General features: G+C 46.7%; 1 protein-coding gene across 5 annotated transcripts in view; it reads left to right on the top strand.

The window, feature by feature from the left end:
* SNCAIP (synuclein alpha interacting protein) overlaps positions 1-24693 on the top strand; it is a 125552-nt gene that overhangs the window by 2814 nt on the left and 98045 nt on the right. The gene's annotated exons all lie outside the window — the stretch shown is intronic.

Raw genomic sequence — 24693 nt, 5'->3', positions numbered from 1 at the left:
CTTCATGTTCAGGGTCTGAATTATTACTGTTTTTGGACTCGAGTTTTTAGACAAATCTGAGGGGCTTTCTTGCCTTCCTCCAGTCTAGCATGCAGCATGCGTCACTTACATGAGTTACCTAGTTTAGTTATATACAGAATTACTTTTTGAATCATGAAGTACTGATATGTATCATGTTTCATCACTGATATTAGATGCATTTATTTTGTTCTTCTGCTAGCAGCACACTCTTGTCAGGCTAATGTTCAGTAATTGTTGGCTGTAGGGAAGCTTTTCGTAGTATAGGGTACTGGGCTACATGATGTACAAATCTAATCTAGTATTACAATCCTTCATAATCAAATTGACAAGTCATTTTTGTTGTTTAGTCGTTTAGTCGTGTCCGACCCTTCGTTACCCCATGGACCAGAGCACGCCAGGCACGCCTGTCTTCCACTCCCTCCCGCAGTTTGTTCAAACTCATGTTCATAGCTTCGAGAACACTGTCCAACCATCTCGTCCTCTGTTGTCCCCTTCTCCTTGTGCCCTCCATCTTTCCCAACATCAGGGTCTTTTCCAGGGAGTCTTCTCTTCTCATGAGGTGGCCAAAGTATTGGAGCCTCAGCTTCACGATCTGTCCTTCCAGTGAATACTCAGGGCTGATTTCCTTCAGAATGGATAGGTTTGATCTTCTTGCAGTCCATGGGACTCTCAAGAGTCTCCTCCAACACCAAATTCAAAAGCATCAATTCTTCGACAAGTCACTATAACCCTAAACCAAAGTTTCCCAAACTTGGATCTCCAGCTGTTTTTGGACTACAATTCCCATCATCCCTTGACACTGTTCCTGCTAGCTAGGGAGTGTGGGAGTTGTAATCCAAAAACAGCTGGAGACCCAAGTTTGGGAAACTCTAAGTTTAGCAAACTGAATAAAGCCACAGTCCAGGGGAGGGTGTTGGCCTTTCTCACTCCTGGACTCTATGGTTATAGAATCCCATACTCATAGAGTTGGAAGGAATGCTGAGGGTTATCTGTTCCATGCACTGCAATGCAATGTTTTTGATGCAAGTTCCACACTGCATTTCTGCACAGCAGGATTTATGTGCTCACTCAGGGCAGTGCCCAGCTAAACAGTTCTGCTTGTGAAAAATTCTCCTCTCCCTCATGCTTCCTAAATAGGTTCTGAGGGTTCCCCCAACCTCTGGAGCAGATTAATGTGGAGATGAACAGGGAGGGGAGAGGGAGGGAAAGTTTCGTTGTGCAGCCAAAAGTGCTTGCGCTAGTAGAACTGTTTAGTTGGATACCACCTTCAACCATTACTCCTGATTTTGAACAACAAAATTCCTACAGAAGCAGCTTGCTGGATGGGGCAGAACTGCAACCTTAGCTTCCTGGAAGGCGGGTTGCTGTTGCTTGCTAGCAGGAAGACAAGCAAAGTGGTAGGGTGGTTGGTGCAATGCAAACACCATTAGGAGAACCAGGTTGGCTCTGCTGGTGAGTTTACACCATGCTGGCATCCCTGCCACCTTCCCCTTCCCCCTTTCTCTTCCAATAACATCAATGATCCACCTGCTGGGGAGCTGGTGTATGTCTATGCAACACATCTATGTCTTACCAAAATTGTGAGGCGGTCAGGGTGGGGGCAGAATCCTAACTTGTCCCACCACCAGTTGATTCCCTGGCTTGCTGAAAGTGACCATTATGCTGAATGTGAGCTTAAGGATTATTTCTTAGTCTTAGGGTTATGTATTATTATTAAACAACATACTGAGCTTCTTGGAAGAAAACAAGATACAGGTTTGACAAAAAATAGTGTGAATTATTTAATGAACATGACTTATGGCATCTTCATGTGGTCACTATGAAGGTGCCCCAGCTATGCTTTTTAACCCAGCGGTCAGCAATCTTTTTCAGCCGTGGGCCGGTCCACTGTCCCTCAGACCATGTGGTGGGCCGGACTATATTCGGGGGGGGGGGAGGAATGAACGAATTCCTATGCCCCACAAATAAGCCAGAGATGCATTTTAAATAAAAGGACACATTCTACTCATGTAAAAACACCAGGCAGGCCCCACAAATAACCCAGAGATGCATTTTAAATAAAAGTACACATTCTACTCATGTAAAAACACGCTGATTCCCGGACCGTCTGTGGGCCAGATTGAGAAGGCGATTGGGCCGCATCCGGCCCATGGGCCTCAGGTTGTCTACCCCTGCTTTAACCATTACATTATAATTTAGCAACAGTAGGATGCTATTTTTAGAGGTCCAGGGTGTGTGTGTTAAGTGTGTGTGTGTGTATACACACATACACACACTTAAATTCTGCCCAACATATTCATGCTACCCTAAATGCAATTATACAGTTTAATAGTGCACAATGGAGTGACATGCTTGCGCTGTCTAAAAAAAAATCACATAAATTGCACAGCAGGGTACATGCAGTACTCAAAAATAATATTAAAACCCAAAATAGAAATGATTGAAATATTTCAGACTTGTCATGGCAAACCATCAAGTAATTAAAACAGGTAACAGGAACTTAGTTCTGTCCAGTCTTGTTAATGACATAATAAAAATATATCCAGTAGGGTATACATACTTGTCTTGCATCTACAGTACATTCCACCAACAAATGTTTTATCTGAAGGAAATGCCATATTTCCCGGTGTAAGATAGAATGTACTGACTGTTCAAAAAATGCAAATACTCCCCAGCACTATCAGCAAAAGCACTTTTATCGTAGAGCCACAAATATGCCTGCCAATTCACATCTTTTAGTCTTGCAAGAGCCCCAGCCCTTTCCCAAAGCCAGCAGAAGGGTGGGGCCTTTGCTTGATCTTGCCTGGACTTCAAAAAGGCTTGGGAAACTATGAGATGCTTTGCTATTTTATTTTCAGAACCTTTCTGAGGTTCAACACAACAGGAAACCACCCAAATCTCTGGAGAAGGATGGGCCTTACTGCCTCAGTTGTGCTAGGCTTTGAAGGGGCTTGGGTCAGTGATATGTCACAGTGTCAGTGATATGTCAGAGTCAAGGCCTCACCTTTCCCCTTGGGAAGCAGGCAGCATTGATGGCAAACAAAGACCAACCAAAATCCACAGACCCTGATAATTACAAGGAAAGTTGTGCAGATTGCATATGTAGAATAGGAAACAGATATTTATTCCCCAGCCACTCTGGGCAGCTCCCAGCAGAATATTAAAAATTGAATCAAACATTAAAAACTTCCCTAAACAGGGCTGCCTTCAGATGTCTTCTAAAAGTCAGTTGTTTATTTCCTTGACATCTGATGGGAGGGCGTTCCACAGGGCGGGCGCCACTACCGAGAAGGCCCTCTGCCTGGTTCCCTATACCCTCACTTTTTGCAGTGAGGGAACCACCAGAAGGCCCTCGGAGCTGGACCTCAGAAGGGGTGGAGACACTCCTTCAGGAATACTGGGTCAAGGCCCTTTAGGGCTTGAAAGGTCAGCACCAACACTTTGAATTGTGATTGGAAACGTACTGGGAGCCAATTTATGTCTTTCAGGACCAGTGTTATATGATCTCGGCGGCCACTCCCAATCACCAGTCTTGCTGCCACATTCTGGATTAGTTGTAGTTTCCAAGTCCCACGTAGAGCGCATTGCAGTAGTCCAGGTGGGAGATAACTACTAGAGCATGCACTACTCTAGTGAGACAGTCTGTGGGCAGGTAGAGTCTCAGCCTGCATATCAGATGGAGCTGGCAAACAGCTGCACTGGACACAGAATTAACCTGCACCTCCATGGACAGCTGTGAGTCCAAAATGACTCCCAGGCTGTGCACCTGGTCCTTCAGGGGCACAGTTATCCCATTCAGGACCAGGGAGTCCTCCACACCAGCCTGCCTCCTATCCCCCCAAAACAGTACTTCTGTCTTGTCAGAATTCAACCTCAATCTGTTAGCCACCATCCACCCTCCAACAGCTTCCTGACACTCACACAGTACCTTCACCGCCTTCACTGGTTCTCATTTAAAAGAAAGGTAGATACAATCAGAAATTCCTTGGCAGCTTGTGGTATTAAGTTTTATTTGGAGGAGTCTTATTTCCAGAAACAGTTGCACCTTGGTTCTTGAACAGAATCCATTCCGGAGGTCTGTTTGACTTCAAAAACATTCAAAAACCAAGGCACGGCTTCTGATTGGCTGCAGAAGCTTCCTGCACTCAATCAGAAACTGAAGTTGGCTGAAGCAAACAGTTGGCTGTTTGGGTTCCAAAGAATGTTCACAAACCAGAACACTAACTTCTGGGTTTATGGCATTCGAGAGTCAAAATGTTTGAGTCACAAGGTGTTCGACAACCAAGGTACGACTGTGTATAGAGGTTGAATGGTTAGGAATCAGCTAAGCACTCTTAAGCTGAATTCAAATTCTCCTCCTTCTAACTCTTATTCCAGTTGGGCTTTATATCCTTTTTTCATTCTTCAGGTGAGTATGAACGGTTGTTGTTTAGTCATTTAGTCGTGTCCAACTCTTCGTGACCCCATGGACCAGAACATGCCAGGCACTCCTGTCTTCCACTGCCTCCCGCAGTTTGGTCAAACTCATGCTGGTAGCTTCGAGAACACTGTCCAACCATCTTGTCCTCTGTCGTCCCCTTCTCCTTGTGCCCTCCATCTTTCCCAACATCAGGGTCTTTTCAAGGGAGTCTTCTCTTCTCATGATTTGGCCAAAGTATTGGAGCCTCAGCTTCAGGATCTGTCTTTCCAGTGAGCACTTGGGCTGATTTCCTTCAGAATGGATAGGTTTGATCTTCTTGCAGTCCATGGGACTCTCAAGAGTCTCCTCCAGCACCATAATTCAAAAGCATCAATTCTTCGATGATCAGCCTACTTTATGGTCCAGCTCTCACTTCCATACATCACTACTGGGATACCATAGCTTCAACTATGTGGACCTTTGTCAAAATACACAGTATCTGAAGAAGCTCATACCAAGAACTAACTTAGTTGGTCTTTAAGGTGCTACTGGAAGGAATTTTTTATTTTGACTATGGCAGACCAACACGGCTACCTATCTGTAACTGGATATATGGACCTTTATCAGCAAAGTGATGTCTCTGCTTTTTTTAGTGTGAACTAGGGATGCGGGTGGCGCTGTGGGTTAAACCACAGAGCCTAGGGCTTGCCAATCAGTAGGTCAGCAGTTCGAATCCCCGCGACGGGGTGAGCTCCCATTGCTCGGTCCCTGCTCCTGCCAACTTAGCAGTTCGAAAGCATGTCAAAGTGCAAGTAGATAAATAAGTACCGCTCTGGCAGGAAGGTTAACGGTGTTTCCGTGCGCTGCTCTGGTTCACCAGAAGCGGCTTAGTCATGCTGGCCACATGACCCGGAAGCTGTACGCCGGCCAATAAAGCGAGATGAGCACCGCAACCCCAGAGTCGGCCACGACTGGACCAAACGGTCAGGGGTCCCTTTACCTTTACCTTTTACTAGCCACCCATTATTTAACATGCAAAGTGTTGATAACTACACCATGGCAAAGCTAAGGAGAGATTTTGCATAAGAACTTCAGTTAGCTTTTCTGCATCAGCAGTTGATGGGTAGAAGAATCTGTCCTCAAGGCCATCAGTAAGAGCTAATATATTACTTTTGGGGCCCTTATTTTGTACACACACACCCTCCACTGTGTGTAGGATTTACATCCTAAGTGACCTAGCTGTGTTTGAAGTGTAAATATGTGATATCAAAACATGCGGTCCCCTTGCAGCAACAACTTCTGGATAACAAAGGCACTCGCAAGTTTCCATAATCAGGAAAGTGACTGCAATGGAATTCTAAAGGTTCCTGGCTTACACATCACACTGCTATCATGAATAAGCAATTTGCTTGACAAAAGAAAAAGCTGTAAGCTGCTAATGTAATGTGCTAATCTGTCTTTCATAAGAAATAGTTAAACACTGTATTAACTGATTTAGTGGTAGTCAGACAAAACAAAGTAACAAGGTGAATAGGTACATGGGTAAAATTGCATAAATCCTATATGTGTATAATAAGAAAATAACATTCCAGTGGTCAAAAGAAGAGGGTCAAACCAACAGCCAGGAGGAATAAAAATTTATCTTAAAACCCAATAGTGTGAAAGCTTACATCTTTTTAATGAGATACAGGCCCTTGCTTGGGGAAAAAGAAGCTGGAGTTGTGTTGCAAACTGCGCCCGCTCCTTGTACAAATACCAGCAGCAGATTGCATGAAAAATGGCTTGCTTAGATAGACCCTAAGGTTGAATAAACTGATATCCTTTGGGTGTGGGTGTGCGATATTCATTCTCTGTTCTTGGAAAAAGCTGTTACACTCTTTCACTAGGAAGGGGAAGGAGAAAGGCAATCATCCAGTCATCCATGGCTGTGATTTAGTTTATCTCCCATGACCAATTATTCCCAGAATGAAATTAATGCCCATCAGGTGACAGTCATGAAGACAAAATGAGACTGCTTTGGGATCATTATCTTAATTTCTATGTGTGTGAGTTCTGTGTTAGGGTTGGTCGGAGTCTAGCTCTTTGATGTTAACTTTGGCTTGGAATTGTTGATTAATTGTTTTAATAACGTTTTAGAAAGAGCCAGGTTTTCCAGCTTTTATCCAACTATATCTTATGCAAGATAATTATGCTGAAATTCTTGGGCTTCAGCCATATTAGGAATAAAAATCCAAGGGCATAATCCAGCCAGAGTTAATCAGTTTTAAGTCCCATTGATTCAACTGAAAGAAAAGTATGTGCATAACTCTTCCATGGAAAGGAAAGGGACTTAGGCCAATTCAGATGTTTTGAATTCTTCCACACAGTACAGCCTGAATCCATTGGCATCCGTCTGCCTTGACAGACAATGGAAGAGTGTGCCAATGGTGATAAAGTCAAACCATTGGAGAGGTACAGCACCTTCTGTAGCTGTAGAGACCAATACAGGAGAGACATGTTTGATTGCAGCTGGGGCAAATGGTGGCGTCCTATTTCATTGCTACAGGTGCACTATGGAGTTTCTTCTCTTTGCACTCCTCCCAGCAGTCCTTTATCCTCTGGTTACTGCTGTGGATACACAACCTGACAGTCTGCCTCCAGGCACTGCGGTCATCTGCAAGGGATTCCCACAGGGCAGGGTTAATTTTGCCAGCCTTCACGTCATGTTGAAAGACATTTTTGCAGACGCGTTCGCCACATTGTGACTTGGGATAAGCACTGTCAGCAAGGGACTGTAATCTGTTGAGAACTACTTGCATGAGGTCTTTTCCCGGTACCAAAGTGGCCCCCTGTAGTTGCCCCATGTGTGATGATCGTCCCCAACTCTGGCACTGGACTCTTTCAGCAGTAATAGATGTTTTCAGGCTGGAACCCTTCTGACAGCCTGGCCTAGTTCCTTGCAGAACTGGTGTTCAATCTGCATGCCAGAGGTACTGTTTTACCAGAGGTACTGCCCCTCCCTTAGCATGACATACACCCCTGAATACAGGAGGAACATAAAAGGTAAAGGGACCCCTGACCCCTGGTCCAGTCATGACCGGCTCTGGGGTTGCAACGCTCATCTCGCTTTATTGGCTGAGGGAGCGGGTGTACAGCTTCCAGGTCATGTGGCCAGCATGACTAAGCCACTTCTGGCGAACCAGAGCAGCGCACGGAAACGCCATTTACCTTCCCGCCAGAGCGGTACCTATTTATCTACTTGCACTTTGAAGTGCTTTCAAACTGCTAGCTTGGCAGGAGCAGGGACCGAGCAACGGGAGCTCACCCCGTTGCGTGTTGAGTCCCACAAGCCACCCCCCTTCCCAAAAAAGTCACACATCACACATAATTTTTGTTTAAGGTTATTGGCATAAATTTTGGCCACAACTTTATTCAAATACAAAAAATGTGAGTGGTTGCTTAGGCATTGGTTATGACTATCTGTCCTTGCCCAGGGACAGGGCTGGCACTTCCGGATTCCAGCGGAAGCCAGCCTGGGAAACAAGTATTGGGGAGAATATGAAGCTGGGTACCAGTCCATCACTTCTCACCCTCATGTTCCGTTGGGGCTTGCACGGCCCAAGTCCGACTCCGGGGACAAGGACGAAAAGAATGGCAAGCCCCTGGATTCCTTTAACGGAATTCCCTTTTTCGCACACCATTGGAGGGGTAGGCACTTACCCCTCCACCAACCATTTTAACCAATGCCTAACCGCCAACCTTACAAGTTGTGACGATTTGCTACGCAGTAGGCAAAAACCAAATGGCACCAGCCAATCAGCCAAATGGCAAAATTCCTACCAGGCCCCCGCACCAAGGCGAACGACCCCATGACAGGCATAGCAAGGTCAAATGATCCATGAAAAAACCCCCCCTTAAATAAAGGGAGGGTGGGTGGGTGATCCGGTGCAAAAAGGCCAAGAGGACGACCCACGTTGGGCGTCCTATCTTTATAGCCTCTGACCCCTCCTTCCAAAATAGCAACATCCAAAACTCCCCAGTAACCAAATTAACCCTTAAAGTCCCGGTTTAGCCAAACTGCCATTCACACATGGTGGCTTGCATTCCCAACCGCAACACGTGCTCTCAGTCAGGGAGAACACGCCTTGCGTGTTGAGTCCCACAAGCCACCCCCCTTCCCAAAAAAGTCACACATCACACATAATTTTTGTTTAAGGTTATTGGCATAAATTTTGGCCACAACTTTATTCAAATACAAAAAATGTGAGTGGTTGCTTAGGCATTGGTTATGACTATCTGTCCTTGCCCAGGGACAGGGCTGGCACTTCCGGATTCCAGCGGAAGCCAGCCTGGGAAACAAGTATTGGGGAGAATATGAAGCTGGGTACCAGTCCATCACTTCTCACCCTCATGTTCCGTTGGGGCTTGCACGGCCCAAGTCCGACTCCGGGGACAAGGACGAAAAGAATGGCAAGCCCCTGGATTCCTTTAACGGAATTCCCTTTTTCGCACACCATTGGAGGGGTAGGCACTTACCCCTCCACCAACCATTTTAACCAATGCCTAACCGCCATGGAGCCTTAAGCTCCCCGCCAAACCACTCACAGCCCCAGCCAAGACCTCAGCTTGGCCACCACCGCACCTAGCCAAGCCTCATTTCCCAAAGCAGAAAGGTGCACGCCATCCTCCCTGTAAAATGATTCAGCCTGGAACTGAATTCCAGGATGGGAAATAACATCACCACCCAGCTCCAAAACCTTTTTGGCCACAGCAGAATTGATACGTTTCCTAGCCCTGTCAGTGGCAACTGGGCAACGACTACCCTTCCATACACGTCGTTGCAAGAGCTTTGACCAAAAAATTTTGGCTGACGGCACCAATGACCGTAGCACCTCAAGGTCACCCATTATTGCGGCACGTAACGACAAACAGTCCATGGAAACCAGGTCGTTTTCTCCCAGCTGTACCACAATAGCCGTGGGCGGCCCTTCCATAAGTAACTGCCTCCGGATCAGCGGCAGGAACTCCGGCCAGCACATTCCACGTCTGGATAGCCACGATATGCGCACGTGTGGCGGAAGGCCGAGACCTGGACCCAATCCGGACTGCCTGGCTCCGACACCAGCCCAATGCACGATGCTGTGCCCCACCAGCCAAATGCGAACGGCCACCAAACCTGGGTAAACAAGTAAAAGATGTAAGAATACCAAATTGTTACCGTACATAGCCCTTGAACGCGTCTGATTTCCAGCGACCCAATTCCTTTATTCTACTGGCAGACAGGCCCCAGTGCGCTGCTGTCGTGGCTGCCCCTATCCTAAAGGAATGTGGGGCGAAACCGTCAGCTGAATCCCCGCCAGCCTTAATCGCCTTTCGCATTACCATCGCGAACTGGTGTCTAGACAGGGGCAACCCATTCTCATGCCGCAAAAGAGGACCATCCCCTGGGGAACGAACAGCCAGGTATCTTCTGACATCTTTTACCGGGCAAGGGCCCGCCTCCCCCGTGGCAGGGAGACGAAGAAGGGCCCCCCTACCCCTCTGATCCGTTTTTGAGCTCCTGATATTGAGCCTCAACTCTGATGGGGATAACTGCGCATCCTGGAGCAAGAGACCCCTGGAGCGACCATCCCCATGTGCCTCCAACACGAGCTCACCCACCCTTAAAGCTCCAAAGAAAGCCATAGAAAATGCTGCCGAAAAAAGGCGAGCCTCGTACCCGGACCAGCATACATGCCGCAAGGCCTTGCGCATCCTGCACAGCAAATCGAATGAAATTGGGCGCCGGGTAGCTGGCTGGGGAGGACAAAGCCTACCCCATCCTTCCAGGGCCTTACGCACGACAAACTTCACGCAAGGATCCTTGTCAAAATATGATTTACAGAAAAAGGCTATTGCCGCTGCCTGGATCCTAATTGTCTTAGCTGCACGTCCCAACTGGAACAGGTGCGCCAAATATTCCAGCACCTGAGAAGTAGAGGGTGAGACCCTCAGTTCAACCCTGGCTGACTGATGCGTAAAGGCCAAAAAATCAGTCCAAGCTTTAGTGTACGACCTGAGGGTAGAAGGGGAAATAGATGCCGCTACTCCCTGAAAAACTAATTGCTGCCAAGGTTCCAGAGATGATCCGGGAAATATTCCGGAAGTTTCCGGGCCTCTGGAACCAGAAGTCTGAACCGCTCCATCTGAAAACGGGACAGAGCATCAGCAATTTCGTTAGACACCCCAGGTATGAAACGTGCAGAAAACACTATATTATAACGTAAACAATGTAAAACAAAGGCCCTCAAAAGGGCTGACACCCTGGGAGAGCGTGAAGACAGCTTGGCCAGCACGTTCACCACCACCTGGTTATCGGTCCAGAAGCAAACACGACGGTCCCTGAACTCATCGACCCACAAGTGCACTGCCACTGCAATGGGGAAAAACTCAAGAAAAGTTAGGTCCCGTGTAATCGCCTCACCCTGCCAAGCGGGCGGCCAACGCATGGCGCACCATCTGCCTTTCCAATACAACCCAAAACCCAGGGAACCTGCAGCATCTGATTGCACTTGGAAGTCATTATGCAAGTTCAACGTGTCTTGCCATAATGACACTCCATTGAATTCCCTTAGGAATTCCAGCCAAATGCTAAGATCGGCCTTCACCCCACTGGAGAGCCTAGCCCGATGATGTGGTGCCTTCAGCCCCACGGTGAGTCGAGCCAAACGTGAACAGAAAGGGCGCCCAGGGGCCACGACCCTGCACGCGAAATTTAGGTGACCTAAAAGCGACTGGAGTTGCAATAGCGACACCTTCCTCAACGGGAGCAATTCCTCTATAACTTTCTTCAAAGCAACCAGCTTATCCTTTGGCAAGCTGGAAGTCTGGGACACCGTATCCAGCAGGATACCCAAATATGTAAGCCGGGTCGAGGGACCCTCAGTCTTTTCCGCTGCGAGCGGAACCCCCAATTCCTGCGTAAGGTCAGCAAAGGCCTGCAGCAGCACCGAGCAATTGCCGGTGTCGCGAGCCGAGGCCAATAAAAAATCATCCAAATAATGAGTGACTCCGCCCAGTCCTGTTTTCTGTTTGAGGGCCCACTCCAAAAAGGTGCTAAAGGATTCAAAGGCAGCACACGCTATTGAACAGCCCATAGGCATGGCTTTGTCAAAGTAATATTTGCCCTCAAACTGAAAACCCAGGAGCCAAAAATCCTCCGGATGAATTGGCAATAAACGAAAAGCCGATTCAATATCGCATTTTGCCAATAAAGCAGCCTGGCCGAATTTCCGAATCATTTTGATTGCATGATCAAGCGAGGCATACTTTACAGAGCAAAGCTCCGGAGGAATAACATCGTTGACTGAAGTACCCTTAGGATGCGATAAATTATGAATCAAACGAAATTCACCTGGGGCTTTCTTTGGCACGATACCCAATGGGGATACATGCAAATTACGAAAAGGAGGGACACTAAAAGGACCAGCCATACGATGCTTGGCCACCTCCTTTGCAATCTTTTTTCTGGCAATTTCAGGAAGCTCATGAACTGATTTCTGATTAGAAGGATTCCGTGCCACGGGAGGCATGGCTACTGGAATCCGAAAACCCAAAGAAAAACCATCACTTAGATAACGCGCAGCCTCCTTATTGGGATAAGACTGCAACCAAACTTGAAGGGCCGGCAGGCATACAGGAGTATGAGCCAAGGCGGTAAGTACCCTATTTTCCTGTTCCTGAGGTTGAAGGGAGTGGGGCTGACTTAGGGGGTTGCTGAGAACCCCCTCTTCCCCCACGAAAGGGCCGCCGGCCCCCAAAACAAGAGGCAGCCGAATGTGACCCGTTGCACTTCTCACACACGTGAGCAAATCTGCACTGACAGGTGCCCTTGTTAAAATCCCAGCAGAGCAAACGACGGCCAGGTCTAAAAGCAGAAATCCTAGACTTCTGCTGATCCGGCACCTTTTTATCAATTAGCGGGGCCACGTGGGTGGTCCACACATCAAGATCCTTTCGATCCCAGCGCGCCGAAGGGATCTTGGCAGCGCGGCGCCTGAAATTCTCGTCATTCTCGTCATATTTTATGGCGGTTTTTTCTCCAGCCTTACTGAAAGCGGAGCGCACCGTGGTTAAATAAACCATCAAATGCAGAGATCTCCGCAGATAAGCTGCCATAACTACACCAGCAAAGACCTGGAAACAATCGAGCCAACGTTCGAAAGTCCTGTCCGCGCTGGCGATTCCAGGGCGTTTCTTGGAGGAAGAACTTCCTTTCTCCTGATCTTCCGAAGGTGGGATCAATTTAAAAATGTCTACGTAGCGACCATTTAAAATCCTGGATCGCAGCTTAGTTGACAAATGCGAGCCTGGTATGATGTCCCTGGCAGAGTTGGTTGAGACTTTTACGTCGGGAATCAACACACCATCTCTACACTCCTGGACTGCCCCATATTTCGCCCTGTGAGTGTTAGCCCTTCGTTCCCAAGCCCACCGTGGAAGCCCCGAAGCCGATTCGCCAAAACCCCAATAAAGTTCCATATGATCGCCCTCATCATCAGAGCTAGAAGAAGACGTACCTGAGTAAGAGGAAGATGATTCATCCCTCCTCCGCTTAGCACGCCTCCGAGATGACCTCCTGTGGCGACGCTTTCTTCCTGAAGACTTCCTGGCAGGGACTGGAAGGCTGTCCTCAATGGAAGACTCGGATTCAGGATTTTGCTGGGATGGGGCTGAAACAGACTGCAAAGAGACAACACGTGAGAGGCCAGAACCCGAGGCCGCCTCAGCAGCAGGTTGAGCGGGCGTACGCCGGCGAGTGTAAACTGCTAAAGGGCCACTTTTAGCTGAAGCCCTCCTGGTGGAACGGCCTGACCTCCTAGACCGGCCCCGGACTGCAGGTAAGTCAGGGGACTGGGATAACTGGGGGTTCGCGGTGACGCTCCCCCATGATGACCCATCTCTCCCATCCTCGCTAGATGACGGTGACCCTGGAGGAGACGCCCTCGCCGCAGGAGGTGGCCGTCGGGACGTAGAAGGTTGGGCGGAACAGTGCTGCAGGAAACCATCCATTTCAGCCGCGAAGCGAGATAGGGCTGCTGGATCACCGGCCATACTTGCCACCAGAGATTGCACCTGCCCTACTGGTTGGCTCGAAGTGGGTGAGCGGAGCGCCTGGGATGGGCCTCTAATAGGCCTTTTTGAGGTGATGGCAGGGCCCGGGCGAGCAGAGACCTTCTTTGGAGCCATGCCTGCAACTAGCACAAGACACCTCTATGGCCAATGTACTTTTTCAGGACCTCGTCCTATTTGATCTCCTAAAAATGAGATAAATAATACAAGACAAAATAGATAAATTATAAGTAAAGTAACATAAATTAAAGTAAAATAAAAATAAAATAAAATAAAAAATAAAAATAAAATAAAATTAAAATAAATAAAATTAAAGTAAATAAAATAAAATAAAGTAAAATAAATAAATTAAATAAGTAAATTAAATAAATAAAATTAAATTAAACCAATAAATAAACAAATTTAGAGTTAAAACTAGATTTAAATTAAATGAGACAAACTAAATAAGTCACACAATAGACCAAATATGCAATGCACAGGCACTTATCCAATCAGTCTGCCTTGCAGCCTAGCAAAAACGTTGAGCAACCTTGCACTTGCTCAGGCCAGCCAGCAGGTGGCCCCCAGCTTTTCAGGCCTAGTAGCCGGGTTGATCCAGCCAAAAAGGGGGAGGAGGCGCAGTACAAGGCTTAGCCACAGGGGGAGCCCTAACGCCACCCAAGCGCAATTACGTTAAACGACCACGAGAGGGGGTGGGTCGCGGCAAAGCGCAGGCAGGCCCACCCACCCGCCCAGGCCGCGCGCAACAACAATGGAGGGCCTTCACCTATTGCGCAGCAATTTTCCCCACTCGGGAGCGTACAGGCCGCGCCAAGAAGGTTGGAGGCCCAAGCAGGCCGCCGCGCGCTGGCCTAGCAAGGGGGGTGTTCACCGTCCGGGCGCTCGGCCCGGCCCGAGGCCCCGCCGGCGGGGAGCCTCGCGACCGCGGGGCACGGGGGGGGCGACACAGCAGCGCCCGGAGCGTCTCAAAACAAAAGGGGACGGTGCCCGCTGCGTCTCCGCCACAGACCCAACCAGCGCACCGGAAAGGAGCGGGGTGGCGGCGGCGATCCCGTCACCGAATCCGCGGCCTTTTAGCGGTTGCTCCAGCCGCCGCAAGGAGCCCCCAGGTAAGGAGCTCCGCCGCGTGAAAGCGTGGGGGGGGGGAGACGGCCGGCAGCGCTTCGCGGCTGCCGCCGCGTTTTAAACTCCGAAAAATTTTACGGGGCGCTCCACGTCCCGGTCGGAGGGCTCCAAACACCCAGAGAGACCGGGGAGGCGATGCCTCCCGGGGGCTGGGGGGGGAACCCCACCCTCAGCCGAACTCCCTTCCCCCCCCTAGAAAATAAATCAAGGGTAAAAGAAAATTAACGACCAAAGGAAGGGAAAGGAAAGGCAAAGGAGGAAGCGGGATGAGAAGGGCAAACGTAGGCAAGAGGGGCTCCTAAAAGCAGGTAAATAGTGATTTAAATTCAGCAAGGCCCAATATACAACCGTCTCCAGACGCAAACTGCTCCTTGATCCGGTGCAAAAAGGCCAAGAGGACGACCCACGTTGGGCGTCCTATCTTTATAGCCTCTGACCCCTCCTTCCAAAATAGCAACATCCAAAACTCCCCAGTAACCAAATTAACCCTTAAAGTCCCGGTTTAGCCAAACTGCCATTCACACATGGTGGCTTGCATTCCCAACCGCAACACGTGCTCTCAGTCAGGGAGAACACGCCTTGCGGGGATTCGAACCGCCAATCTTCTGATCGGCATGTCCTAGGCTCTGTGGTTTAACATACACCCCTGAATACAGGAGGAACATATTTAGGTGCTATTTTCTGGTGGACATGCATGCAAGCATGGTGTTTGTAAAATGTTACCGTGCTTCCACAATGCCCCCTTACCGGGTCCGGCGGTGAGCGAGGTTTGCAGCCCGGCACGCCGCCCTCTGCCCTCCTGAAGCCACGCCGCTCTGCTGCCCATTGCTGCGCCCCCACCTCCTTCATCGCCATGATGTCTTCTGGGTTCCTGCCAAACCTAATTTCAAATTGTCCAATCTGCTGCAGCCTGGGGGCAGGACCAGAGGAGCAGACCGTGACTGAGCAGGCTTCACTCTGGTCCACTCCAAAGGTTGAAAAGGGGGCCAGAGCTGATGCTTACAGCGAAGTCGGCCCAGAAGTGGTGCTTCTAATCATGGACAAAGGGCCAAGTTGTGTCTATTCTACATACCTTTGGTCTTAAGGCTACTTCTCCATTTAGCGGGATCTCAAGTTCTAGACCTGTGCATTCGGCTCCATGTTGGGTTAAATGCATGTGTCTGAGATGCATGCCACACATGCATAGAAAAAGCAATCATTTTTGGATGAAGAAATGATTCCTATCTTCAAATCTTGCAGATTCCTACCTTCATACCTTGCAGACAAATGCACTGTTACACCTTTTTAGTATTATGGTTGTTAATACTTGGCAATATTGACAATCCCTTTGTCAGAGTGTGAAGAATATTAACATGGAACTGGTTCCTCCAAAGTAAAGTCATACCTTGTGTTGCGTTCCACTCTTCTTATGGACTTTCAGCTTACGAATGCGGCAAACCCAGAAGTGTTTACTCTCTGGTTTGCTGCATGTGCAGAAGCGATCTGCCCTCTCCACGCATGCACAGAAGGGCTCGATCGTGCCGCGCTCATGCACGGAAGAGACACTCTAGTTGCGGACTTTTCAGGGTGCGAACGGCACCCCGAAATGGATTAAGTCCGCAACTAGAGGTACCACTGTACAAAGAGGACTGGAAGCTAAGAACAGAATCAAATTGTTAAATAAATTAACATGAGCAGCCCATTTACTGACAGCTGTACATCATGGGGGAAATGTAATATGAGTTCTACTCAGGAGGCCCATTATAACTAGTGCACTTGAGTAATGCAAGCCCATTGATTTCAATAGGTCAACTCCAAATCCAACTTAGTTGGGTGCAAACCTATGCATTATTATTAAATTAAATGTGTATATCGCCTTTCATTCGAAGATCTCAGGATGGTTCACAACAGTCTATGCATAACATATACTTCTTATTTAGAATTACAAAGAAAGCTAATGTAATGGAGAAGTACAAACAATAAAATGTTTGCTGGTCATTTATCAAGTTGCTCACCTCTCAAAAGTAGTGCATTGTGATTTCACCATAACACCAGTTACACTTCCAACAACATATGGCTAAAATTACCGAAAAGCCAATCACTTTGTATTTAGCCCATCATGGGTTTGCTACAGATATTCTTGTGGTGTACACAACATACTGTTTTCTTGTTTTGATGACAATAGTAACAAGTTGTTTTGAATATTCCTTTGAGCGTAGTGTGAAGAGCATGATGACAATTTTTATATTGCACTTGGCAGTTTTTAATTTCAAACAATGACAAAAAGAATTGTAAGTTTACCAGTTGTATCCCCCAAAGCACGCATGTAAATCTGTTGTTTTTGTATGCATGCTGGGCTGCTGGCATCTGCAGAACAATAAGGGTTCTACTGCTTTATAAATGGAACTCAAGTGAATTACATGGACATTTAAAATTCATGGACCGAAACACAGTTCTGTTTTGTTCTTTTTTAAAAAGACAACCACACTCTTAACATTTAGGGTTAAAATATTTTGAGAATTTTACATCACAATTCTGTACATGCATATTCAGAAGGAATTCAACAGGACTTACTCCTAATAATTAGGTGCATGAAAAGTTCCCTGTCTCCACTCAAGGTCCCTAAGAGTTTCAGAGACCTAGAGTGCATCTCCATTCGCTGGTGAGTCTCTTACTCGGAAAGTTTGTGTACTCTTTTCATCACCTGTGTTTGTAATGCTTTTTCTTGAACATAGTTTTCCCTCTCCTGCACCTTGCATAGTTCACCACCAGGCTTGCAAGCCCCAGATCCTGTTCTCTGCCTTTTGCCTGCTACAAGCCACCATCTCCTTTATGCTACAGCTGTTTTCATTGCCTCCTCTCCCTATCTTCTATCTTCCACAGCTCCAGACTCCCAGTCCCTTTGTGCACAACCTGTGCCAGCAGCTTCCCTTTTATTCTGCTGACTTCCTCTTCTTGAGTCTGCACCCCTCATGTCACACCTCTCTACTGCATGTGATTTGTGCTGCAATCTCTTGACAGTGTGTATAGCATGAGTAGGCAAACTAAGGCCTGGGGGCCAGATCCGGCCCAATCGCCTTCTAAATCCGGTCCGCAGACGGCCTGGGAATCAGCGTGTTTTTACATGAGTAGAATGTGTGCTTTTATTTAAAATGCATCTCTGGGTTATTTGTGGGGCATAGGAATTTGTTTATTTTTTCCCTCCAAAATATAGTCTGGGCCCCCCACAAGGTCTGAGGGACGGTGGACCAGCCCCCTGCTGAAAAGGTTTGCTGACCCCTGGTGTATAGAATTTGAGGCTTAGGGTGTATTATCAGTGTAAATAGGTACCGCTCCGGCGTGAAGGTAAACGGCGTTTCCATGCGCTGCTCTGGTTCGCAGAAGTGACTTAGTCATGCTGGCCACATGACCCTGAAGCTGTATGCCAGCTCCCTCGGCCAATAAAGCGAGATGAGCGCCACAACCCCAGAATCGGTCACGACTGGACCTAATGGTCAGGGGTCCCTTTACCTTTACCTTTTTATGCTATGGTTACTTTTTTCAGTCATGTGCTCAACCTCTAGGACTCCCCCATTTCTTTTGTAACCATTAGCTGGTCTTTCCTTGGTGGAATCTACACACATATTTTAAAAAAGCTGTGAAAATGCTTTTTAAAAAAAAAGTTTTGAAAAATACATTGAATTTGGCATAGCTCGCTGTCGCCACCCAGCGTCACATTTGCACATTGCACTTTACAACACATTTAAAACGTTTTATTTGCAGCCGTATAGATGAGTCCCTGACATTGTAGTGGAGCGTGTAGGTCAGGTGGGTTGATGGCCACCTTGGAAGCCAATAACTAGCTGCTCTTTTATCACAGTGGGGCCTGTGCTGTTTTTTGGAGGGCAGCCAGCTGAAAACAAAAACTAGACGCCTCCATCTTTGTGTAGACAAGGAAGTTTCAGCAGGTGGAGCTTGTAATGGGATGAATTGATGCTTATGGACAGATGAACCCAATATTGCCATAAGCGGAGAAGCTTCGTTGGGAGTCCCACATGTGCATCAGATCCCTTTTTGAGCTTTGAAGCAGGTCGTACTATTTCAGAGTATTAAACTTCCCATACAAAATGGAGCATGTCTTCACAAATAGTGGCACATTTTTTCAGAAGGTAGAATCGTACTCAAAAACCTAGTGTAACATGAAAGTGAGATCCCAGTGAGAATTATTTTGGAGTGGCTCTGGATGTCCAAGATTAATTTGTCAGCATGATGAAAGTGCTAATGGAATTTATAGAAATGTTGCCTTTCCCATTTTTTTTAACCTTTAGAAACAGGTCAGATCAAAATTAAAATAACTGCACAGTGCTGTCACTCGGGTGACTAAGGTAACCTTAAATGAATTGCATTCATTTTGGCATATGTTCATAAGCAGGTATAGGGTACAAGTGCCAGGCAAATGTGCTGCTGATGCCCTTATTCCAATTTGCACTACACAAAACAGCAGCAAGAAGTTTAGAAACAACAACTCTCATTCCAGTGGAATGAGTGGGATTTATATGCCTTAACATCTCTTTACGATTAGGGCTCAAGGCTGTAAAACACACACAAAAGTGCTTGAGTAGGCAGCATCACGTTGAAGGATTAGACCGAATGTAAGCAAATGTGCATTATGGAACCCTCCAGTTCAAGCACAGTATAAACTCAGCGCAGTGGAATCTTTGTTGGTATCCACAATATATACTTGAATTAATGAGAGTTGAGCAATCAGAAGTCATCAAAGCACGGAGGATTCCCAGTGGAAAACAAGAGCTTTTCAAGTGGTCGCTATCCTCACTCTTTCCATATTATTACACACACACACACACACACACACACACATATATATATATATATATATATATATATGCCATTTGCATGTGTGAAGGCCAGGCCAGGAATAGCCGGGTGGCATTACCAGGAACTGAGACTGGGATAAGCTGCTGTTGACTCAGAGCCACTAAGGGTGGAAAAGCTAGATCTAGCTGAGGGAAATAATCCACAGAGCACAGCACTGACTAAGAGAGAAGGCAGGCTCAAAAACCCCTCCGAAATAGGTCTCAGCTAGGAGGACAATCTGAAGTCTCTGAAGAAGAGGGATGCAACGTAAACAAGAGCACAGACTGGAGAGACTGGAGCGGCTGAAGTAAGTGGTAAATTAGCAACACAGCCATTTGAGCTTGAAGGAGACTCTTTTCCTAAACACATTACTTCAAGATAACTTAACAGGCTAAATTCCAACCAGTCTTCTGCCTCTTTTCTCCCCAGACAATTTTGAGATTCAGGATTTGAAGAAATCCAGTTCTCAGGGACGTTATACTAAGTTAGCTCAAGAAGGATGTGGAGATCTTTTAAGATGCAAATTACGATATAGGAATTTTACATTTGTCATGGAAGATGAATAATCTTGCCATATTATTGTCCCCAAACTGTCAAATATTTTAATTAATAGGCTGTAGGTATGATGTGCTATTAAAAGGTGGATTAAAAGGTTAAGCTTGCTGAGCTGGGAGGTCGTGTGCATGCTTTAGCAATTTATTCTACTCTGTGAAAGTTTTTTTGATAGTTGGTGTTTTAGTCACTTCACATGATCCATAGAGAACTATGCCCAGAGATGAGGCCAACCTCTTTTATGATGGCCTTATCTTGTGTTGTGCTTAAATCATGATAGCCTTAGAGCTGATGTGTGCTATGCCTTTAAATATTATCGTTTCCCACAGATCTCACGCTGTGGGAAAATGCTAGTCTGAATCTACTTGGGAAGGAAAGAATCTGAAATTGGGGGTGTATGTGGAGTGAAATTAACATATTATTTATTTTGGTTTTTTGACAAATTTATACACCACTTGATGGTAAAAAAAAAAAACCACTCAAAGAGGTTTACAAAAGATAAAACAGTAAAATCAAGAAATCAAGAAAATCAAGAAATAATCACAACCATACTTGAAACCAACACGAAAACCTATCTTACCTGCACAGTGTCACATAAGACCCCAAATATTTCCTATAGTTTAGGGCTTCACATGTGACAAGCTTTCATAAACCAGGAGCCAAACTAAATGTTATACCTCACAAGTGTATAATGATAGCTGTTGGACTCTTGCAGGAGAGGAAAATCTCTATAGGATGCGGGGAAGGGAGTGCTTTAGTTTGCATTTATTAAGAATATTTTTACCACAGAATATTTTACCACAGTGGAACCCAGAATGGGGGTGCAATGCATAATTACAACGCACCTATTACATAAAAATCAATTACACTTAGAATTGGAGGAAGGGTGCTAGTGGCTTCTCCCACTTAGGCTCAGAAACTCCTTGCCAAGGAAGGTCCATCTTGACTCCACTCTAATGATCTTCCCTTTAAAGGCAAATACTAGTTTTTCAAGAAAGATCTGTCAAGCTGAGTTGGTAGGTGGGTGATTTTTTTCCTGTGAATACAGTGAGTTGACCAGCTGGCTATTGCATTTGTTTATTGCTGTGTGCAGTGCTTTTTTTCTAAAAAAAATGTTTAGGGGTACTCTCATTTTGACTCAAGAAAATAACCATTTTATAGTTCAAATCGGGGAAAATAAATACAGTAAATGGACAAAAGTACAAAGATTCACAAAATGTTTAGGGGTATGCGTACCCCTGCTTCCCCCAGAAAAAAGCATTAAAGGTAAAGGGACCCCTGACAGTTAAGTCCAGTCGTAAATGCGGTTGCGGCGCTCATCTCTCTTTACAGACCAAGGGAGCCAGCGTTTGTCCGCTTCCACAGACAGTTTTTCTGGGTCATATAGCCAGCATGACTAAGCCACCTCTGGAGAAGCCAGAGAAGCGCACGGAAACACCATTTACCTTCCCGCCGGAGTGGTACCTGTTTATCTACTTGCACTGCGTGCTTTTGAACTGCTAGGTTGGCAGAAGCTGGGACTGAACAACAGGAGCTTACCCCATCCTTGAACCACCGACCTTCCGATCAGCAAGTCCAAGCGGCACAGTGGTTTAAACCACAGCGCCACCCGTGTCTCCCCAGAAAAAAGCACAGGCTGTTTGTTATCTTCTGGGGGTTTTATGTTGTTTTGATTATCTGTATTTAGTTCGGAATTTGACTTTACTGTTGTTAGTCACCGTGGGCACTGTTTAACAGAAGGGTTAACTTTTTAGTAATAAATAGAAAGAGCCACAAGTTCAAAGACTCTGTGGGAATAGGGCCCAGTTGTATGATTCTTTGGATCCTCCATCCAGTACTGACTGTGAGTTATTTCAGCATCAATTTTTAATTAACATTTATGATGATGCTATCGTGCTGTTTTACCAAGTGGAAGTTGAAACGTAGCTCCATTCCTAAGCCTAAGCTTGTGTAAGAGAGCATTTATGCAAATGCTCCATATGCTCTTCAAATATATTATGTGACAATTGTTAGCATAAATTTCAAAAATAAGCACTCGGATGCACCAAAGTGTGTAGTTTTATGAAATAACACATGATCTAAAGGAGGGAAGACGAATACAGTTTTGCAGCCGTTGAAGCCCCATACTGTTGTTTTGTTCCAAGGTAGGAGTTCAAAACTGTATTTTTTTTTAAATACCTGAATACTAGGAAATGAACAAATTGAGGATAATATGGGTCAGTGGCGTAGCGTGGGGGGTGCAGGGGGGGCCAGCCGCACCGGGCGCAACATCTGGGGGTTAGGGTTAGGGGGCGCAAATCCACGGGTTAGGGGGCGCAAATTACTTGCCTTGCCCCGGGTGCTGACAACCCACGCTACGCCACTGATATGGGTGTGTCTCAGATTCCCTTGTCACCAAAAACGATTGTTGGGGTGGGAAGAGGTGATTGGTGGGGGGTGATTTTACTAATCTTTGGAGAGGTCAGTGCTGAAGGAAATGTACTTCTGTATACGTTGCGATTTAGCTAGATATGCAGAATCCTCCAAATCAATTGGCGCAGGGCCACTGACTATACTATTAGAGGATACGGCGATGATATAATTTAACTCTGTAAAGGAGAAGTGGTGGAAGCCAGGTATGATGACCCTGATCCAAGGATCTATCTGTTTAGAAGTGGGATTGTCTGTGACAATCTGTGAGTGGATACTGGCTAAATAAGCAGGTCTCTACTCTCAGTTTTGACGGTACAGTACTAATCATCTTCACATGGAAAAGGGCTCGTCTCAGGTGCAGTATTCCCTCCGACTCATACAAATGATTAACCATGCCAGAACTTTGATTCTCCATATGGCACACACATGTGGTCCAAATCCTGCAATCAGTGCTACACCCAGATTTAGCACATGCATTTCTTGCCTCTGTCCGGATATCGTCAATACTAAGCACATACAGTGGTACCTCGGGTTAAGAACTTAATTCATTCTGGAGGTCTGTTCTTAACCTGAAACTGTTGTTAACCTGAGGTACCACTTTAGCTAATCAGGCCTTCCACTGCCGCTGCACCGCCACCGCACAATTTCTGTTCTCATCCTGAAGCAAAGTTATTAACCCGAGGTAATATTTCTGGGTTAGTCTGTAACCTGAAGTGTCTGTAACCTGAGGTACCACTGTATATCCAAGTGTCATAATGGCTTCCTAGGACAGTGAGTATATGCCCCTGGCTCCACCCCCACATTTGCACAGCTCCTTTGCCATAGTGCTGATGTTCACATGTAGATAGGGTTGCCACCCATTCCTGGAAAAACCTGATCATCCATTTTTTTTGGGGGGGGGAGAGAAAGGTGTCCCCTGTCCTGTTGGACTTCAAATGGGACACCTTTTTCATGTATTCAAGCTCCTCCTCAAAAATGCATGGGCAGAAGGTGGTTCTGGTTGAGGAGGAGAGCGAGATCCTGAGTGGGAGTTCGTGTGGGCAGAGGTTGGGTCACGGAGAGTGAGGGGGCAGTTCTCACAGGCCTGGTCCATCCAGTGGAGGGTGGGTGGGGGAGAGAGCATTTTTGCATGGGCAGAGGCGGGTGTGGGCAAGAGCACACTGCACTTTGGACAGGCCTAGTCCATCCAGTCTGGTGGAGAGTTTGCACAGGCGTTGAGGAGGAAGGGCAGCTGGCTAAAGAGCAAGATCGGAAGAAAAAGAAATCACTGAGTGCACCATAGCAGCTAAAATGCCAGGGCACTTGCTTCTCCATAACTCACTCTATGTGGGGCTGCCCTTGAGACTGACCCAGAAACTCCAGAGGGTGCAGAATGCCATGGCGAGACTGCTTATGGGGTCCTTGCCGCCGGATCACATTCACCTGGTGCTATACCAGCTGTGCTGGCTCCCGGTGGAGTATAGGATGAGGTTTAAGGTGCTGGTTTTAACCTTTAAAGCCCTAGGACCCTCGTACCTATGGGACCGCCTCTCCTGGTATGTCCCACAGAGGACCTTACGGTCTTCAAACAAAAACATCATGGAGGTCCTGGGCCATAGGGAGGTTAGGCTGGCCTCAACAAGAGCGAGGGCTTTTTCGGCTGTGGCCCCGAACTGGTGGAATGCTCTGTCACAAGAGACTAGTGCCCTGCGGTACTTGACGTCTTTCCACAGGGCCTGCAAGACTGAGCTGTTCCACCAGGCCTTTGGCCAGGGCACAGCCTGGCCCCCTTCTTTGGTAATCCTCATAGAACTCTATCCCGACGTTGCCATTAATTTGATTCTGAATTGATTTTAGAATGAATTGATTTTAGAATGCTGTGTTACTTTTACTGTTGTTAGCCGCTCTGAGCCTGGCTTCGGCTGGGGAGGGCAGGATATAAATATATTATTATTATTATTATTATTATTATTATTATTATTATTATTATTATTATTCCTCTCATGCAAAGGTGGTGGTGAGTCAGCTCAAATTCTTGCTCTCTGGTTGTATTTATGATATATATTTTGGAAAATGAGGTTTATGTAGGGGCATAATAGTTTCATTTCCAACCTGGCAATGCTTTTAAGTACACTCTCAAAGTGCGCTTCCCCCCTGTCAGGGAACTGACATCGGAGAGAGAGGCGAAGGGGAGGCTCCCAGATGATGCTGGCGAAGGACCCAGCAGCAGGGGGAGAAACAGCTCAGTAGAGGGGGAAGCCAATCAGCGCAACACCAGGGAT

This window comes from Podarcis liolepis (genome assembly GCF_965112155.1).
Source record: "Podarcis liolepis genome assembly, chromosome: 11".
Taxonomy (NCBI): Eukaryota; Metazoa; Chordata; class Lepidosauria; order Squamata; family Lacertidae; genus Podarcis; species Podarcis liolepis.
This window is presented reverse-complemented; position numbering and strand designations above follow the sequence as displayed.